The sequence below is a fragment of the Centruroides sculpturatus genome, unplaced genomic scaffold (genome assembly GCF_000671375.1).
Source record: "Centruroides sculpturatus isolate CEXI.00-Female unplaced genomic scaffold, Cexi_2.0 scaffold249, whole genome shotgun sequence".
Taxonomy (NCBI): domain Eukaryota; kingdom Metazoa; phylum Arthropoda; class Arachnida; order Scorpiones; family Buthidae; genus Centruroides; species Centruroides sculpturatus.
Genome location: NW_019384482.1, coordinates 346,147 through 365,306, shown reverse-complemented (window position 1 = coordinate 365,306; position 19,160 = coordinate 346,147). Strand labels below are relative to the sequence as shown.

Genomic DNA, 19,160 nt, shown 5'->3' with positions numbered 1-19,160 from the left:
GAATCAATTGGGGACTGGGGTTGTTCGGATAACTTATTTTTCGGATAACCGATTATGTACGAAAAAATATATTAATCTATCCCATCCTGAAATTTTTCTCTGTTGTGTGTCGCTTTGCGTTGAATTTTCGTCGATGTTAAGCCTAACATAAACTTTTTAAAATAATAATCGTGGCTATTTTATCGTTAAAAATTATTTCTTTATTTTGTACAAACAAAATAAATATATTGAAAAATATAAAAACAATAAAAAATTATACTTCAGAAGTTAATTTAGTATCAAAAACGTAAAATATTTGAGTAGCCCAGGACATAGCCAAAGATTGCAGTGCCACAGCACTAGCAAAAATTAAAATTTGCCAACTGGAATTCTTTTGGATAACAGACATTTCGGATAACCGACTTTCGGATAAATGATGCTCTACTGTACACAATTAACAAAACATCAAATTTTTATTTGTATTTAGTTTTCAATTTGCAATATTTTAAAGTTTTATTCACATTTAAAATAATGTTGATTGTATCAATAAATGAAAAATATTACTAATACATAATATAATTAATAATAAAAAAATAAATATAGTAAAATATACTAGGCAATCCAAATGCCAAGCAGAATTTTCAAACTTCACTGAAAAATGAATTTTTATTTGAAACATGTCAATCTAAGGCTTATGGTCTTGCAGCTGCAAGAATAGTGGCGAGTGAGAAGTTTGAAGTTTGTAGCAACATTGCTCTCACAAAGTGAAACCATGCACAAGTGAGAAATAGAATCTCATTTACAGGACAGAAAATCTTGCTCTCACAGATATTTGGCACTATTTGTTTTTATCATATGAAGTTCTCACTTTATACCACAATTGTGCATTAGCACTTTACCTCATTTTTAGTATGTATATAATTCAAATATAACTTCTGGTGTAAGTGGGCAAGAAGAAAAATAATCAGCTTTTTAGGGAGAAATTAATTTAGTTAGAATTTAGCCCAAAATTTGAAATAAATAATTAAAAAATTATCAAAATAGAGATAGTAAACACCATTGTCAATCTATTTTCTTTCTAAACTCAATCTATTTTCTTTCTAAACTCAATCTATTTTCTTTCTAAACTCAAATGATTGGGAAAAATTTACACTGCTGAATGACAACAGCAAGAACAAGAAATGCCATAATCTGACATCATCATATTCATGTCTCGTATGGCCTTAGCCTAAATATTTCTGTGGTCTTTACAGAAATACTCAAACTAACATGAAATTTTTTGAAGTACAAACATTTTATGCAAATTTTAATTACAATTACTACCACTAAGTGGTACTGTTTAGAAAGTGAGATCATTATATGACAACTTAAATGTACCTGATAAACAAATGATAGGTATAGAAACAGAAATAAGTTTTAAAGAAGACTTGGTAAGTTTTTTCATTATATTATGCATAGTTTTTCATGTTATTCTTACCAAAATGAATCACTGTTGGCAAAACTTTATCATCAAAATTCAGAATTGGCAATGACAATAAATTTTCATTCATTGATGGGATTAGAAATGATAAAGGGCCAATGTCATTTACAAAACTTTTGAAAATGATTTAGAAATTTGGAAAAGCATATTGCCTGTATGCATAGCCATGAAGTTAAAGACCATCTTGCTCAATTTTGGCTTAAATTGGAGATAACATTGAACTGGCAACAGATTTCAGCCTGGGGATATATTCCAAATATATATTGGGGATATATTCAATACAAACTATTGTTCATAGGCTGCACATGGCTGTTCTAGACCTTTATTGTAACTCCCATGTAGTTACATAATTTCTTTTTATAAACTTGAGACATCCACTTACAGATATGTAATATTGTTGTAAGTTTGCTAACTATTATGTAGAATGATATACACATCGATTGTAATGTAACTTTGAAAATTTGGATCATCCATTATTTTTTTTTTGCACTTACATTTTGCAGTTACAGTTGATCCCCCTATAACACTGTTGATAATTCCGTTTTATATGAATTCCATGTTGTACAACTCACTTAGATTTTACAAATACAAGAGCCATTCACAGCCCGGCACACGTATTTGTAAAATCTAAGTGAGTTGTACAACATGGAATTCATATAAAACGGAATTATCAACAGTGTTATAGGGGTGTCAACTGTAATTAATGTTGACCATCTCCTTTGGTTCAAAATTTGGTGAATGCTTAAGTGGCATTTTGCTTTGTTCATAACTTTTGTGCTGTTTAATTTTAATAATTTGTCTTGTAAATTTCAATGTAGGTGGAACCTGGGACAGAGGAATGTAAAAACCTACTGGGCCAAGGCACCTAGAACACTAAATCAGGAAATTCTTGTCATCAGGAAACTGCTTGTCATTAAACTAGTAAGCCACAATCCAATAGAATCTATTGTATTATTCAGATTGCTTTTTGTCCATAGACTTATTTCCTATGTTTTGTGCTAGCACTCTTTTCCTATAGATGGACTTATCAAACTGGACAGCCACAGGACAGAATGACCTTGAGACACAATTTTCTTCTATGTATTTATTATGAAGCTGATGTCCAGTTTGATAAGTCTGTCTATAGGAAAAATGCACTAGCACAAAACATAGGAGAAAAGAACCTATTGTATATAAATTTCCATTTAAAACCAATGAAAAGATTTAAACATGATTAAGTTCAGAATTTTACATATAATCATATTTATTGTATTTATTTATAAGAATTGAATTCATTTTATTCATTGTAAAACAACAAGAAAGATAAATTTCTGGTGAAATCTACAATAATGATAGACAATTAAGTATTAATGAAATGTAATAAAATAAAAAATTTTTAAACAGAAAAGATTTTTTGTTTCATTTAGCCACGTCTTTTAANATATATGAATAAATTAAATATAATATGTAATTAATATAAATTATTATTAATATTAATCCATATTAAATTTACATTTAAAAAATAATAAATTGATTTATTTCATTAGTCTACATAAATAATTATAAATAAATAAATTCATAAGTTAAATTAAGATATTAAATCATACTTTTTCTTATGATAAAATTATTTTTCAAATATGTAACTTATAAATCTCTTTTAATATATAAATTTACCTGCATTCCAGGTAATCCAATATCTCCTTTCTCACCCTTCTCGCCTTTCTCTCCACGAAAACCTCGTTCACCTTTAGGACCTGGTTCTCCTGGTAATCCTCGATCAGCAGCTTTTCCTGGTCTTCCCTAAAATAATTTTAAAATGTATATAAAGGTTATTTGATAATTTTTAACTTTTGGGAAGAAAATGGAACAGGTTATTTTAAAATATTGTAAATAAACCTACTAATTTTTTAATAATCATGATCATAATAATTCACAATGATAATTATTATTAAAATCTCTACATTTTCTTTAGGAAATAGTGAAAAAGACTAAAATAACTTTTGATTATAAAATGTTTCCTTTTATTTATGAATTTAGATTGATTTAACTTAGATATGTTTATATATATTAAATATATTATATAAAATGAAAACTGAATATTTAATGTTATATGTTTAGACTTTTTATTAAGTATTACTTAAACTTTCAAAAATGACAAGGTTAAATATTTGAGGGGACCATTCCTCTAAATAGTTGAAGTTAGTCAGATTGCTCAATCCGATCGCATCCGCGATGGAATCGTCGTGGTGTCGAGTTATACATTCTAGGGTTGAAAGAAGGATCCGAATGTCGTATTCACTAGTTTATTTACCGATAATTACAAATCTATGTACAGATGGTTAGAACAACGCCGATCCTGTAGACAAAGGTCGGAGAGTGGGGATGAGCGTCCGAACCTGAGCACGTCGACCCAAAAAGAGTGAACCTCGACCTCTGACGTCACACGGGTTGGGGACGGTGGTCGGCGCAGTGTTGCCGACCGCCGCAGTACCCCCTTCCTAGTGTAAACGATCGTGAGGCTAGAGAAAATGTGCCGGGAAACGGACGCGTCTTCCGGAGCGCGTCGTGGTTTTGGTTTCTTCTGCTTGTTTCGAGTGCGTGGTGCTCGATGGTTTCGGATCTTTTATTTCTGTTGAACGGGGAACTTGTCTCGTGTCTGTCTCTTGTTTGTCGTCTGTTGGTGGTTGTTCGCTTGGTGAAAAGTGTTCCGCCAGACAATAAGCTGGTTTAAGTCTGTCTATGGAGATAACTGTCTCTTTTTGCCATATGCGGACTTTGAAAAATTTGTCTGCACGCTGCAGTACGGGAAATGGTCCGTCGTACGGTGGCTGCAGAGGTGGCCGTACAGCGTCGTGCCGCACGAAGACGTGGGTGCAGCTCCGTAGGTCCTGGGGGACGAATATTTTCTTTGTCCCGTGACATCTCGTTGGAATTGGTGTCAGCTGATGCATTTGCTCTTTGAGCTGCTGGACGAAAACTGCTGCGTTTGAGTCTGTCGGTGTAGGGGCGAGGAACTCGCCGGGTAATCGTAAGGTTGTCCCATAGACGAGTTCGGCGGTTGTTGCCTTGATGTCTTCTTTAAAGGCGGTTCGCATCCCTAGCAGCACTGACGGTAAGACCTCTGTCCAGCGGTCGGTCAAGCAAGCCTTGAGAGCCGATTTAAGTCTGCGGTGGCTATTCTCCACCAGGCCGTTGGCTGCTGGGTAAAAGGCTGTCGTGTGTATGTGCTTGTTGCCCAATAATTTGGTCAAAACTCGGAACAGGTGCGATTCGAATTGTCTACCCTGATCAGTAGTGACCGTCTTAGGTACACCGTAACGCGCGACCCATTGACCGTAAAAAACCTTTGCTACAGTCTCTGCCGTACAGTCGGCAATCGAGAAGGCTTCCAACCAACGGGTGAACCTGTCAATAAGTGTGAGGCAATATATGTTACCTTGCGAAGGCGGAAGGGGACCTACAATATCCATGTGCACGTGTTCGAAACGGGCGTCAGGGACCTGAAGATTTTGAACAGGGCTCCACGTGTGCCTATGAATTTTTGCTCGTTGGCATGGTATGCAGGTTTTGGCCCACATACGAGAGTCCTTTCTGATTGAAGGCCAAACAAAACAACTAGTTATTAATTTGGTGGTAGCTCTTATACCGGGATGAGCCAGATTGTGTGTGGCGTCGAAGACTTGCCTGCGAAATTTAATCGGGATATATGGGCAAATTTTGTTCGTGGATATGTCACAGAATAGATCGGGGCCTGCATCCGTTAAAGGCATTTTCTTCAGTTGTAAGGCAGTATTTGAAGAAAGTAGTTGCTTTAATTTGGGGTCGCTGCTCTGAGCTTGCATGATGCTCGTGTAGTCTACTGCGTTTGGCACTTCAATAGTTTCGATCCGCGACAATACGTCCGCGGGTGTATTGTCGCTGCCTTTGATGTAGCGGATGTCCGTGCTGAATTGCCCTATAAGGTCTAGGTGCCTTAATTGCCTAGGGATGCACTTCTCAGGCTTCTGACTAAAAGCGTACGTCAGTGGGCGATGGTCTGTGAAGACCGTAAACTCCCTGCCTTCGAGCATGTGCTTGAAATGCCTTATTGATGCGTATATGGCATAAAGCTCTCTATCGAAAACCGACCATTTTCGTTGCGGCTCCGTTAATTTGGCAGAGAAAAAGCCTAGTGGCTGCATCTTCGGTGTGCCATTTGAGGGGTCGACTTGATTTAGTGAGCCGCCGATAGCTATGTCGCTTGCGTCGGTAAAAGGTGCCAATTGCGCATTTGGATTTGGATGTGTTAATAGCGTCGTGTTGGCTAATTCCTTCTTACAGTGGTGGAAAGCGTTGGTTGTCTCCTCGGTCCACTGAATTTTTCTGTTGGATTTAAGGTTTGGTCCTTTTAGTAACTCATTCAGTGGGGCTTGCGCATGAGCTGCGTTTGGGACATTTCTACGGTAATAGTTAAGTAGTCCCAGGAAACGTCTGAGCTCACGGATCGTTGTTGGAATTTTACACGCCAGTATAGGGTTTACGCGTTCGGGTAGTGGCTTAATGCCCTCCTTGCTGACTAAATATCCCAAAAACGGTAGTTCTGGTGCTCCTAGTATACATTTGCTTAGATTTACCTTGACGCCGTACTCGGACAGGCGGTGGAAAACCGCCTCTAGGTGAATCTCATGCTGCTCCCTTGATTCGCTAGCGATTAAAATGTCGTCGAGGTATGCGAAGGTAAAATCGAGCCCTTGGAGTACCTCATTTATGAATCGTTGGAAAGTCTGTCCGGCATTGGACAAACCAAAAGGCATGAACATGAATTCAAAAAGACCAAAAGGGGTTGTGATCGCGGTCTTTGGGATGTCGTCAAGATGCACAGGTACATGATTGTACGCGCGGACTAAGTCGACTTTAGAGAATATAATTTTGCCGAATAGGGAAAAGGAGAAATCTTGTAAATGTGGTAACGGGTAGCAGTCGGGAATCGTAAGTCGATTCAATGCTCGATAATCGCCCGTTGGTCTGAATTCTCCATTCGACTTGGGCACCATGTGCAAGGGGCTAGCCCAGTTGGAGGTGCTGGGCCTGCAAATTCCCTGCTCCATCATGTATTGGAACTCCTTCCGAGCCGCTGCGAGTTTGGCTGGGTGCAGTCGGCGTGGTTTTGCGAATACCGGCTGTCCCTTTGTTATAATGCGGTGCACGGTGTGGTGTTTGGGTGCCCTGGCCGTCCCTGCGGGGTAAGGATGGAAAATGTCGGGGTACTTCTCCAGGATACTCCGATATGTCGACGAGCTGGCTATCAGCGTTACTTGCATAACTTCCGTTTCGATCTTTTTACCCGTGGTGACTAAGTTGGTAATTGAGTCTCGGAGACGTGCGCCCTTTAGGTCGATTAACAATCCGTATTTCCGCAGAAAATCGGCGCCTATGATTGGCTTACTGACGTCCGCTAGAACGAACGGCCACTGGAAACGGCGGCGGAGGTTGAGCCCGAGCGTAACTAGCTTGGTACCGTACGTTCGTATCGGTGTACCATTTGCCGCATAGAGCTTCACGGCGTGGGAGTTGTCCCGCGTGCCGTTTCCCACGAAGGGTAAAACGCACACATCGCTTCCGCTATCCACCAAGTAGTCACGGTTGGAAACGGGGTCGAAAATGAATAAACGGCTCTTGTTATTGGGTCGGAAATCGCACCGGGCCGTTTCGTGCGATTTCCTTATGGGTTTCCCGACTGGCGGAAAGAGCATGGAGAGCGGCAGCGTTTTGCCTCGCTCCCGTATTTTTGGTGATACCAGCAAAGGTGGCTAGCCTCTCCCTTGGGCGTCTTTGAGCGCCGCCGCCAATGTCCACTGCCTTGCCTGGACTTGTCTCGGGGCCGAGCTAATCGTTCAATTCTCTGACTAAGGGATTCTATTTGTGCCTGGAGCTCGCTTAACTGGACTTGTGTATTATCGGGGCCTTTTTGGACTTCGTCGACGTTCGCATGCGTTACCTCGCCTATTTTGTCGGCCATGATGGCCAAGTTTTCTAACCCGTCGTCGGAGGCTGCCAGGATCGCTTGGGTCTGTTGCGGCAGTCGTTGTAGCCATAAGGTTTTTAGAAAGTCTTCCCCTAATTTATTGTTGGCTAACTGCCTCATTTTTCTTAATAAATGTGATGGCTTTTCGTCTCCCAACGCGATATCCGAGAGTAGCGCTTTGATTCGCCTTTGTTCCGAGTCTGAGAAATCGGCGAGCAGTCTGGCCTTAAGCGTATTATAACGGTTTTCGGCCGGTGGGTTGAGGACGATGTCGCTTACGTAGTTCAAGACATCGGAGTTGAGAGCAGACACGACAGAGTAGTACTTGGTACTGTCCTTTGTGATGCCCGATATGGCGAACTGGGCCTCTATATTGGCGAACCACAACTCTGGGGTCTTGTCCCAAAATGGAGGTAGTTTGAGAGCCACTCTGTTCACTTCTGCCGTGGGTTCGGGCTCTGCCATCTTTGTTCGGCTGCTTGACCGGCGTGGAAGAGAAAAAGAGGCCTACCTGTATTTCCGTAAATGGCGTCTGGGCTTGGGAAGGTTCGGTGTTGAGCTCCCACGTTGTCGATCACGTCCGGCTCACCAGTGAGGGGACCATTAATGGTTCCTCTAAATAGTTGAAGTTAGTCAGATCGCTCAATCCGATCGCATCCGCGAACGGAATCGTCATGGCGTCGAGTTATACATTCTAGGGTTGAAAGAAGGATCCGAATGTCGTATTCACTAGTTTATTTACCGATAATTACAAATCTATGTACAGATGGTTAGAACAACGCCGATCCTGTAGACAAAGGTCGGAGAGTGGGGATGAGCGTCCGAACCTGAGCACGTCAACCCAAAAAGAGTGAACCTCGACCTCTGACGTCACACAGGTTGGGGACGGTGGTCGGCGCAGTGTTGCCGTCCGCCGCATATTCAAAATAAAAATTGCACAGTTTAACACTCTGATCAATGGAAAAGTCTTGTTCAACAAGCCAATTTTCCTCTGAAAAATGAAGAACAAGTCTCACTCATTCACAGTTTTATATGTTACTAGCTGTTACCTGCAACTTCGTCCGTGGAGGTTTTGCAAGCAAATCCCATTTACATTCAATATTTCAATAACCATAGTAATTGTCATTTAACACCTACCGCTGAAGAGAATTGCCGAGAATCAAACGAACTATCTTCAATTTGATCAATTTTCTAGAACGTTTACAATCGTTCTATAATCGAACCAATATGCAATAACAAATTCGAATTTAAAACGGATCGAACATTTTTAAAATCGAAATGTCTGAAATGTTATCAATTTAATACACCTAAGTACTCAATGAAGACTAAACGTAGTTGAAAACAAAAAATAGCATCTAAAATAGTACAGTAGAAGCCGTTTTTCCGATTAAGCCTTAATCCTCTCCCTCTCCCCCTGCAAGGGAATTTTGAAAAATCCCTTCTTAGTGTGCGTTTCCATGACGTACCCTAACTGTCTACCAAATTTCACCTCTCTAGGTTAAGCGGTTTGTTCTGGGCAATGATGAATCAGTCAGTCAGGACAAGCAATTTTACATATTTAGATTTTATGGAGTTGGATGGCTTAGACTCATTTATAGCTGAAATAGGACTCATTTAATAAAAAATTATAATTTTCATTGCTAAATGGAATGCATTGTTTAATATTTTGATCTTTTGTAAAATGGCTGAATGAAAAAAGTTATTGGTTAATAAAACTTTGCATTTATTAAATAATCCCAGATCAAAACTATATAGTTCTGATTCTAAAATCAAAGAAAATTAATGTGATTTAAGCTTTGTCAATGTAAATACCATAATATTGTGAACTTTGTGACAATCAATTGTAACTTGAAAAGTGCTTTGAATGTTCCCAAAAGAGTAAATTATGCTTTGAACAGTGCCTAAAAGTTTGTTAGCCACAAAATAAGTAACAAATAAAATGTTTGAAGCTTTTTTATTGCAGTTGATGTGATCTGATACATAACAGACTTTTTAAAATTTAAAACAAAGCATTTTATTCTGATTTTTTAAAACATAGTTTTCTTTTTAATGATTAGGCTGTTAATTGTTTGATGTTAACAAAAGTACTAGTACAAAGAAACAAATACTAATATATTATGACAATTATTTTTGATTCTTTTTGAAAACAGTCAAAAAACCCAGTATGCACAGGTATTCACAGGTCTGGAAAGTATTAATATAACATTTTCTAATAATATATTATTGATGTGAATCTAAACTTGAAATATTTTATAAAAATTATTCTGATTTCTTTTAAAAATTTAAGATATTTTTAAAAATTTTTCCAAGAGAATGAAAGATTTAAAAAATACACGAAACAAACCCACATTATCATACAAACAGGAAAAGAAACAGATAAATCAAAAATACAACAGAAGAATTAGAAAAATGCTGGAACAGGTTAAAGTCATCTTTGAAGTGAATAGTGATAATGATAAATTAAAATATAACTAAAGATACAGGGGGAAAAAAATTTACAATTTTATAAATCAATTAAATATATATCATATCTCAGTTAAATGGTTTTTCAGCAATAATTTTAACATTCATATTATTATTTTTAAACAAATCCAAAAAAAAAATAATTAATTACTTTTAACTTATTTAATAAAATAATCTTTCATGTATAGTAAGAATGTTTACAATATATGTATATAATTAAAAAAAAAGGATGAAAATTAGAAAACTTTTTCACTTTGAGAAAAATTTATTTTTTCTAAATTAAAAAAATTAATTTCATGTAACTATTAAGAAATAATGTAATTATGATGATTGTTATATATTTAAGAAACAATTTACTTTTGATACACGAAGGTCTTTATATTCTGTTCAAATACATTATTAAAATACAGAATAAGTTATTTAATACAGAAATTTGTTATTTATAATTATATTATATTTTCCTTTACTAAATAACACACACTTCATCTTTAAATGCTTGAAAATTATTCATAAACTTAGAATATGAAAACATATTTCAAATGCAAAAACATTTTAAATTCAACTGCATAAAATATTTAAGAAGTTCTCAAAAGCAAGTAAATATTACTATCAATTAATTGAAGAAGTTTTAATATAATATTACAAACATGTTTTTGAAGTATCAATCTTTAAATGCATCATTTCAAATGCAGTTAATTCAGATGAACTAACAGGAGATATTTGTTGTGCAAAGTGTTAAAAACAAAAATAGATTCAAAAGTTTATGTAAAATTGAATTAAGACTCCTTCAGTTAATTAAAAGTTCTGTTTTTACTTGTTTTTGAGGATTTCATAATAACAGATTTTCAATTCCTTGTAATATATAATAACAAAAACATTATGCTTTTTGCTTATGATTATCGAATGATATTGTTAATTAATTCAATGCCAGCAATAAAAATGTTTAATAAAAATGTTTTCAACCGTTTTTAAACGGCCATCTTCAGTTGAACCAATATTAAAAAAGAACACTAAAAAAAAGAACGCATGAAATACAAGGAAGGAGAAATCTGGATGGACATTTATCGCAAACCAGTTTATCAACCTATCATTATTCCCAGGAATTCCATCGATCCTAGGCACATTAAATATGCAGCCATTCGGGCATGGATTAAACGGGCATATACGCATTGCACGAGTATCTATGATACTTACAAAGAGTTGGATTACATTAGGAAGACAGCAATGCAGCAAGATTATCGGAGGGGAAGGTGGACGAGCTTATTACGAAGTTTCAGAATCAGAATCGGCAGCATCCCAAAAAAATGACCCAAGAACAAAGAGTAGTTCTTAATTATTTTCCTTTTTTAAACAAAATGATTAGGAGGGTGGCGAACAGTAATAATCTACAAATAGTATATTGGCGTAATCCGACGATCTACAGAATGTTAAGAAACGGTAAGAGAAAGGAAAAGCGAAATAATTTACCAGGAGTTTATTTTATACCTATAAAGGATCAGCGGTTCAACTCGGACCTTGTTTACATGGGTGCTACTATGTGGCAGTTAAAACAAAGACTCAAGGAACATAAATACTCTGTGAGTAAGAACATAGATGCCACAGTACTCACAGCATTTGCCAAACAGCAAGAGGTCGAGGTATATTGGGATCAAGCCTCGATCATTAGAGCCGTGAATTCTAGACAGGCAGTGAAATACCTTGAAAAGATAGAGATACACAAGGCACACATAAATAAGGGATGCATTAATCATAGAGATGCAGAAGGGTTATCTTATGCCTGGAAATCCTTTTACAATAACGCAGATTAACACCTTGTAATCAACGTATATTCTCCCCCCTTTTCTTGGCAGCTTTATTATTTTTATGTTATTTGCAAGTTATTTATAGATTTTCAGAAGACGCAAGTCCAATGAATTACGCATGCGCATTTCAGTTTCTGTTTAATTTGTATTTCATGCGTTCTTTTTTTTTAGTGTTCTTTTTTAATATTGGTTCAACTGAAGATGGCCGTTTAAAAACGTTTTTATTAAACATTTTTATTGCTGGATAGTTAAAGGTTTATTTTATTTATATTATTTATTCATTCCAGTATAAGTTCTTGTTTTTATTGATGGATGCATTTAAGGGACACCTCACAGACAACATTAAAAATCTTCTAGAGGAAAACAAGAGCACTCTCATGACAATTCCTGGAGAATGGCATCATAATTACAGCCCTTGGACATATGTATCAACAAGCCATTTAAAGATTGCATGAGGAAACTATATTGACTGGCTTACCTCCGAAAATTGTGAAGTGATTTAAATTGGTCATATCAAACTGGCTAAAGCTCCACAGATTGCTACATGGGTATCAGTTGTGTGGAAGAGCATTTCTCAAGAGCTGATAGCAAAGTCATTTAGGAAATGCTGCATTTCAAATTCATTTGACAGATCAGAGGACAATGTTTTGTGGAGTGAGAGTGAAAAAGAGGAGAGTTGTAATGAAGCTTTGGAGGGCAAGTTTGAGTAGACTAAAGGTGATAGTGTCAAGAAAACATGGTTGTCAGCCTTAATATGTGCATTTGATAATAGTTTATTTGTAATTAAATGAAATACAGTTAAAATTGTAGTAATAAATTTAATTTTCTTTATTTTGATCTTTAAAGTTATACTTCAGTCTATATGTGAAATTTTCCTATATGCAAGTAAATATGGTATATTAGTTNTCATAGCCAATATTGATTTAAATTACCAACAGTTTATTTATAATATAATACAATTCAATTAAATGAAAAGTTTATTCTCATTGAATATATGATATATAACAGGAGTCATATAATGTCTATCAAACATACATAAGAGCCATAACCTCTGTTGGAAAAGTATTTTAAATATATATACAGTAGACCCCCCTATAACACAGTAGATACGTTCCGTGTTATATGAATTCCATGTTGTACGAGTCACTTAAATACATGAGCCAATCACATCCCGGCACGTGCAGTTTAAAAACTACGGCTGTTTGAAAGGTTTTCTTCCATAAAATTAACCGATTTTAGACTAATTTGACTCAACATTTCCAAAACACGTATAATTTTTTGGGAATAATCCATATAAACTATGCTATAAACAAAAAATTGTAGAATTACTTACCAAGTGTGCACTATTTGACAACGCCATTGCTTAAGCTTGTTTTCATTGCAGAGTGGCTCATCAAATGGCGGGCGCATGTTTCCTGATAAGTTATTGAATATTTTTCTGCGAAAAATTTGCTGAACTTTGGAGACATCATTAATATAAATATAATTTTTATGGTCGTTAAATAATAAACGGTTTTTTAGTACGTCTGCTGCTCATTTAAACTCAACAGTTTGTACAATATCCGCCATTGGTCCAGATTCAACCAATCCTGTTGCAACATGAGTCAGCGATAACGTTTTACTGTGTTATACAAGTCTCTTTTAGCGTGTTATATGAACATGATTAAAATTTTTTCGCCATGTTATATGAATCTGTGTTATATGAACCCGTGTTATAGGGGGTCTACTGTAATTAAAATACTATAGTTATCACTGTTCTATAGTAAATATTACTGTTATGTTAGATTAAAAATGCATATGTTTGAGTAGACATAAGAAAGGCTATCTAAAAGAACTTTAAAAAAGATAGGTTTATTATAAATTAATTTTTTTGTTTTATATAAATATACGAGTATATCACTAATTTTTCTCCTTTACTTACTGGTAGAAGGTTTGTAGGTTTGTAGTTGGGACACTAACTGTTTAAAATTTACTTCATATGAACTTATACTTAGCATTCAGTTGCCTGTTCAAAGTTATGTTGCAAGGTACACTTAAAATCTGTATGTATAGCATGATACATAACAGTCAGCAAACTTACAAAGAAAATATTACCTATGTACCAAATTTAAAAAGTAATGTATAAGTATAGGGGAGCCACAGCAAAGGTCTAGAATAGATACATGTGGCTTGCAAGTTGCAGTTTGGACACTGTGGACATACAGTATAAGATATATCAATTACAGCATTTCTCATTCTCTCTTCCTCTCTTCAACTGAAGGGTTGTAAGTAGCATCAAATCCACCATTCAATTCTATTTAGTGCCTGTTGCTGTAATGTGTTTTTGCTTTTCACTATATCCTAATATTCCATTCTTGATTGTTCTCTTATTGCTTTTCTCTTCATCATTCCCTCAAATAATACTTTCATCCATTCTGAATATCTAAAAGTTGTTCTATCAGCTTGTTTATAGTGTTAAGAATGCTTCACTAAAACTTGCTCATTGCACAATTTTCCAGTCCAAGCTAATTTCTGCATTCTCCTACAATACCACATTTCTAAGGCCTGTAGTTTTGTCCTCTCTTTTTTCCTCAACTTCCATGTTTCAAAATTATAGGTCACTCTCCAAACATAACTTTTGATGAGACTTTTCTTCATGTTCACAAAGATGTTCCATGATGTTAGCACTCCTTTCATTCTGTAGAACACTTCTTTTTTCCCATGGAATTCTCTATGTCACATCTTTTTCACACCTTCCATGTGATGTTATGAGGCTTTCCAGGTAACAGAAATTCTCCACTCTGTCTAATTCTTTTCCCTCCAGTGTTATTATAGCATGCTTTTCATTTCCTCTTGAATAAATCAATACTTTTGTCTTTGTTATATTAAGTTGCATTTGACCTTATGTGCATTATTAAGGTCTCCTAATGCCTCCTATAGCTCTTGTTCACAGTTTGCAACTATATCTATATCCTCTACTCTATTATCCTTTATTAATTTTTATTTTTACTTTTATTTTTATGTGTATAATTAGTATATGCATATATTTGTACATTTTCGGTCTGTAGATTCTATTTATATATTTTTGGACTTGCACAATAGGCGTTCAGAAAACTTTTAAAGCTAAAAATGTTCTATAATCAGTTTCATTCACCATAAATTGAAAAATTGTTCAATCCTGATGAAAGTCAATAAATTGACCAAAAACGTTAAATTACATTAATAAAATAGACCACATGTTAAAGATTGGTATAGTGCAGATCTATATCATCTGTAAAACACATTGTATTGAAGATTTTCCATTTATCTTTATACCATTAAGGTTAGTTTCCCTGTATTCCTTCATAGCATCTTCTATATAAATGTTGAATAAAATAGATGATAGTCCACAGCCCTATCTGAGTCCTTTCAAAATTCTTGCCTTTTCTTTACTAGAATAATAATATTATTATTATTATTTNTATTATTCAAATAAATATAATTAGTAATTTAGAAAAAGTATTATAGAATAAACATGCTTAAAAAATAAAAACACCATTTAAAAAATAAAAATAAAAGTAAATACTTACATGACAAAAAAGCAGATAAATTAACTTTGTTGAAATAGCTAGATAAATTAATTAGATAACAGAAAAAACATAAAAACCCATTGTAAATTAGTATAAAGTATTTCCGTAATTATTTAGAATTTAAACCATACACAAATTTAAAATTTATTCATTTAATCAGTAACGGATGTCATTTAATGGCTGGAATAATAATGTTTGATAACTTATTTCAAAGCAGATTTTAGAGATGAAAACTTAGTCTACAGTATAAAAACTGCTAAAACTTAATTCACTTCTATATCTTTATTAAATACAAAACAAAGACAATATTCAGATGAGAATTATCCTCATAAATCCAAAAAATATAAAGAACATCATGACCATTTTTTACAGGGTGTATCAGAATGACGTTTTAAAAATTTGGGGGATTGTAGAGGATGAAATTCTGAACGTTTTGATATAAGGAACCTATAGCCGGAAATGTGATATAAAGTTTCTACAGCACTTTGCACATTCTATGCAGTCGGTATGCTGAATAAAACAGCAAATTACAGTATTTATGACAAGTTTTATTAACAAAACAGTAGAGTACAATCAAACTGTACATCATATCAGTGGCTATACTACTTTAGAGTAAATGTTCAATGTGACGACCACCAACTTCGTTACATAATGTGCAATGACAAACCATGTTTTGTCCGACCCTCTGTAAGATGCCATGCTCCCCTCTGATGGTATTAAATGCTGTAAAGATGCACTCCGTAAGCTCATGAACTGTTCCTACAGGTGTTGCGTACACAAGGGACTCATGTTGACTAGCTGTGTGTTTACAGCACAGCGCCAGTGGATGCAAGGGGTGACCTGAAGGACAACAAGCACTAAGTACACAATGTCCTGTATACAGGCTCAGTTAGACCACCGTAGTTGTGTGTTTACAGTCTTCTATCTGCAGCAATAACATGATGTCAATGGACAGAAGGGTAGCTACAAAAGTGAAGGGCAGTCAAGCACTTCCTACCACTGTAGACACTTTAGTTCAAATTTCCGGCTATAGGTTCCTTATATCAAAACGTTCAAAATTTCATCCTCTATAATTCCCCAAATTTTTAAAACGTCATTCTGATACACCATGTATATTCAACAATAAAATGGTCATAATGTTCTTTATATTCTTTGGATTTATGAGGATAATTCTCATCTGAATATTGTCTTTGTTTTGTATTTAGTGTCTTTAAAGTCAAAAATTAAAAGTCTTTAAAACTGTTACAGTTTATTATTAATACCTGCATAAATCATAAAAGTTGATTTATTATTTACTATCAATGTAATTTTCAGCATTATAGATATGAAGAATAAATCTTAAATTTGCATAAAATTTTGTTATAAATTAAAAACAGATGTTAAAAGTTATTTAGAAAAGAAAGAAATCTCTGTTAAGCAAATTATAAAAGAAGTAAATATAGTTATTATTATTAATACAAGAAGTATAATATATCAACTATATGAAAACCAAGTAGTATTAATAAGGCTTTCCCTATTAATGCTATTTGGTCTTTGTATACCTAATATATTATTCTTCTGTCCCTATAGTCAATTCCTTTAAAATATTCAACATTATTGTCCAATCTATGTTATGAAATGCTTTTTCTATATCAATAAAAACAATGAATATTTGACAGATCTGCTTTTATTGTTTTTTCTATGATCATGCATAGACTTAAAATGGCCTCTCCTGTGTAATTGTTTTTCCTAAAACCAAGTTGATCCTCAGAGATATTGTCATTGACAATGTTCTGTAATCTGTCGAGTACTATCCTTGTAAACATTTTTTTAAGTGTGGTATTAAACTTAGTGTCCCGCAATGTTCACATTTTAGTTCCCCTTTTTTCTTACATATTGGAATTATATATTCTGATTTGAAATCTTTTGAGATGATTCCAGTGATATACATTTGATCAACTAATTTATATGGAGTATATCTTCTATTATCTCCTAGAGCTTGGATGATTTCTGCAAGGATTCCATTTATTCCTTGACTTCTCTTTCAAATTATTCTTTCAGTATTCATGGGACAATCTCATCTCCATGCACTGTAATTTCCCCTTCAAGAATATGCTTTTTGAGTGGGTCCTCCCGGTAAAGTTCTTCTGTATATTTTTTCCATCTATATGCTGTTTCATCATTTTCAGTTAGAATCCTTCCATTTTTGTCTTTATCATATTCTCATTAACTTTACTGCAGATCTTTTCTATACATTCTTCCTTTGTTTTTCTTGTTTATTAATCATATTTCTGCAAATTATGTGTTGTGCCTGGTTGTTGTTGCTCTTTCCATCATCTCAAGAATTTTCTCATATATCATGGTTTGTATATGTTGTTTTTCCATTCCAAAGCATTTTTTTAGCAGCTTCAGTGACCTCTTTTTTTTTAGGAATTTCCAATTTTCTTCAATGTTAGTGCTATCTTCATAGTTGAGTTTATTTGAAAGCTGATTTGTGCTTAATTTTTGTAAAGTTCCAATATTGGATCTGTGAGTGGAGATTCTCTTTCTTCAGTTTTAGCCATAGTTGACTTGTCATGAGCACTAAATTACTGACATTGTGTCCATACCAGATGTTTCCAAAATGTTGTTCATCTTAGGCTCTCATTAGTAATGGTAAGTGCTGCTGTCCACTACCATGGTTTAGAATCAGTTTTCCTTCTTCTAATCAATTTTGTATAGTATATATATCATCAATTATAGTATGTATATATATATCACATATTCAATGAGAATAGAATTTTCATTTATTTATTTTTAAAAAATTTAATAGTTTATAAACTTCTAAAATATAATGTTTTAGTTTTAATTAAGAACAGAAAAAAATATTGATTTTTACAAATATAAGATATCCCAAATATATAATATTTGTTATGAATGATGATACTTGTAATTAATATATTTGATAAAATTCATAATGTGAATAGTTTATTACTGTTGTAATTCTCTAACAATGTATGGTAGTTATATTTTATTAGGTTTTATAAGATATAATTTTAAAAATAAAAAATAAAAATTATTTAAAGAGAAAGTATTATTCAAATAAATATAATTAGTAATTTAGAAAAAGTATTATAGAATAAACATGCTTAAAAAATAAAAACACCATTTAAAAAATAAAAATAAAAGTAAATACTTACATGACAAAAAAGCAGATAAATTAACTTTGTTGAAATAGCTAGATAAATTAATTAGATAACAGAAAAAACATAAAAACCCATTGTAAATTAGTATAAAGTATTTCCGTAATTATTTAGAATTTAAACCATACACAAATTTAAAATTTATTCATTTAATCAGTAACGGATGTCATTTAATGGCTGGAATAATAATGTTTGATAACTTATTTCAAAGCAGATTTTAGAGATGAAAACTTAGTCTACAGTATAAAAACTGCTAAAACTTAATTCACTTCTATATCTTTATTAAATACAAAACAAAGACAATATTCAGATGAGAATTATCCTCATAAATCCAAAAAATATAAAGAACATCATGACCATTTTTTACAGGGTGTATCAGAATGACGTTTTAAAAATTTGGGGGATTGTAGAGGATGAAATTCTGAACGTTTTGATATAAGGAACCTATAGCCGGAAATGTGATATAAAGTTTCTACAGCACTTTGCACATTCTATGCAGTCGGTATGCTGAATAAAACAGCAAATTACAGTATTTATGACAAGTTTTATTAACAAAACAGTAGAGTACAATCAAACTGTACATCATATCAGTGGCTATACTACTTTAGAGTAAATGTTCAATGTGACGACCACCAACTTCGTTACATAATGTGCAATGACAAACCATGTTTTGTCCGACCCTCTGTAAGATGCCATGCTCCCCTCTGATGGTATTAAATGCTGTAAAGATGCACTCCGTAAGCT

General features: G+C 34.1%; 1 long non-coding RNA gene across 1 annotated transcript; it reads right to left on the bottom strand.

The window, feature by feature from the left end:
* Positions 1-3,191: 3,191 nt before the first annotated feature.
* Positions 3,192-16,592, bottom strand: LOC111621474. The gene is made up of 3 exons (XR_002756086.1): positions 16,518-16,592; positions 15,256-15,293; positions 3,192-3,238 (listed from the first exon to the last, which is right to left on the bottom strand). It is a non-coding gene; the product is annotated as an uncharacterized LOC111621474 (long non-coding RNA).
* Between the last annotated feature and the right edge of the window lie 2,568 nt (positions 16,593-19,160).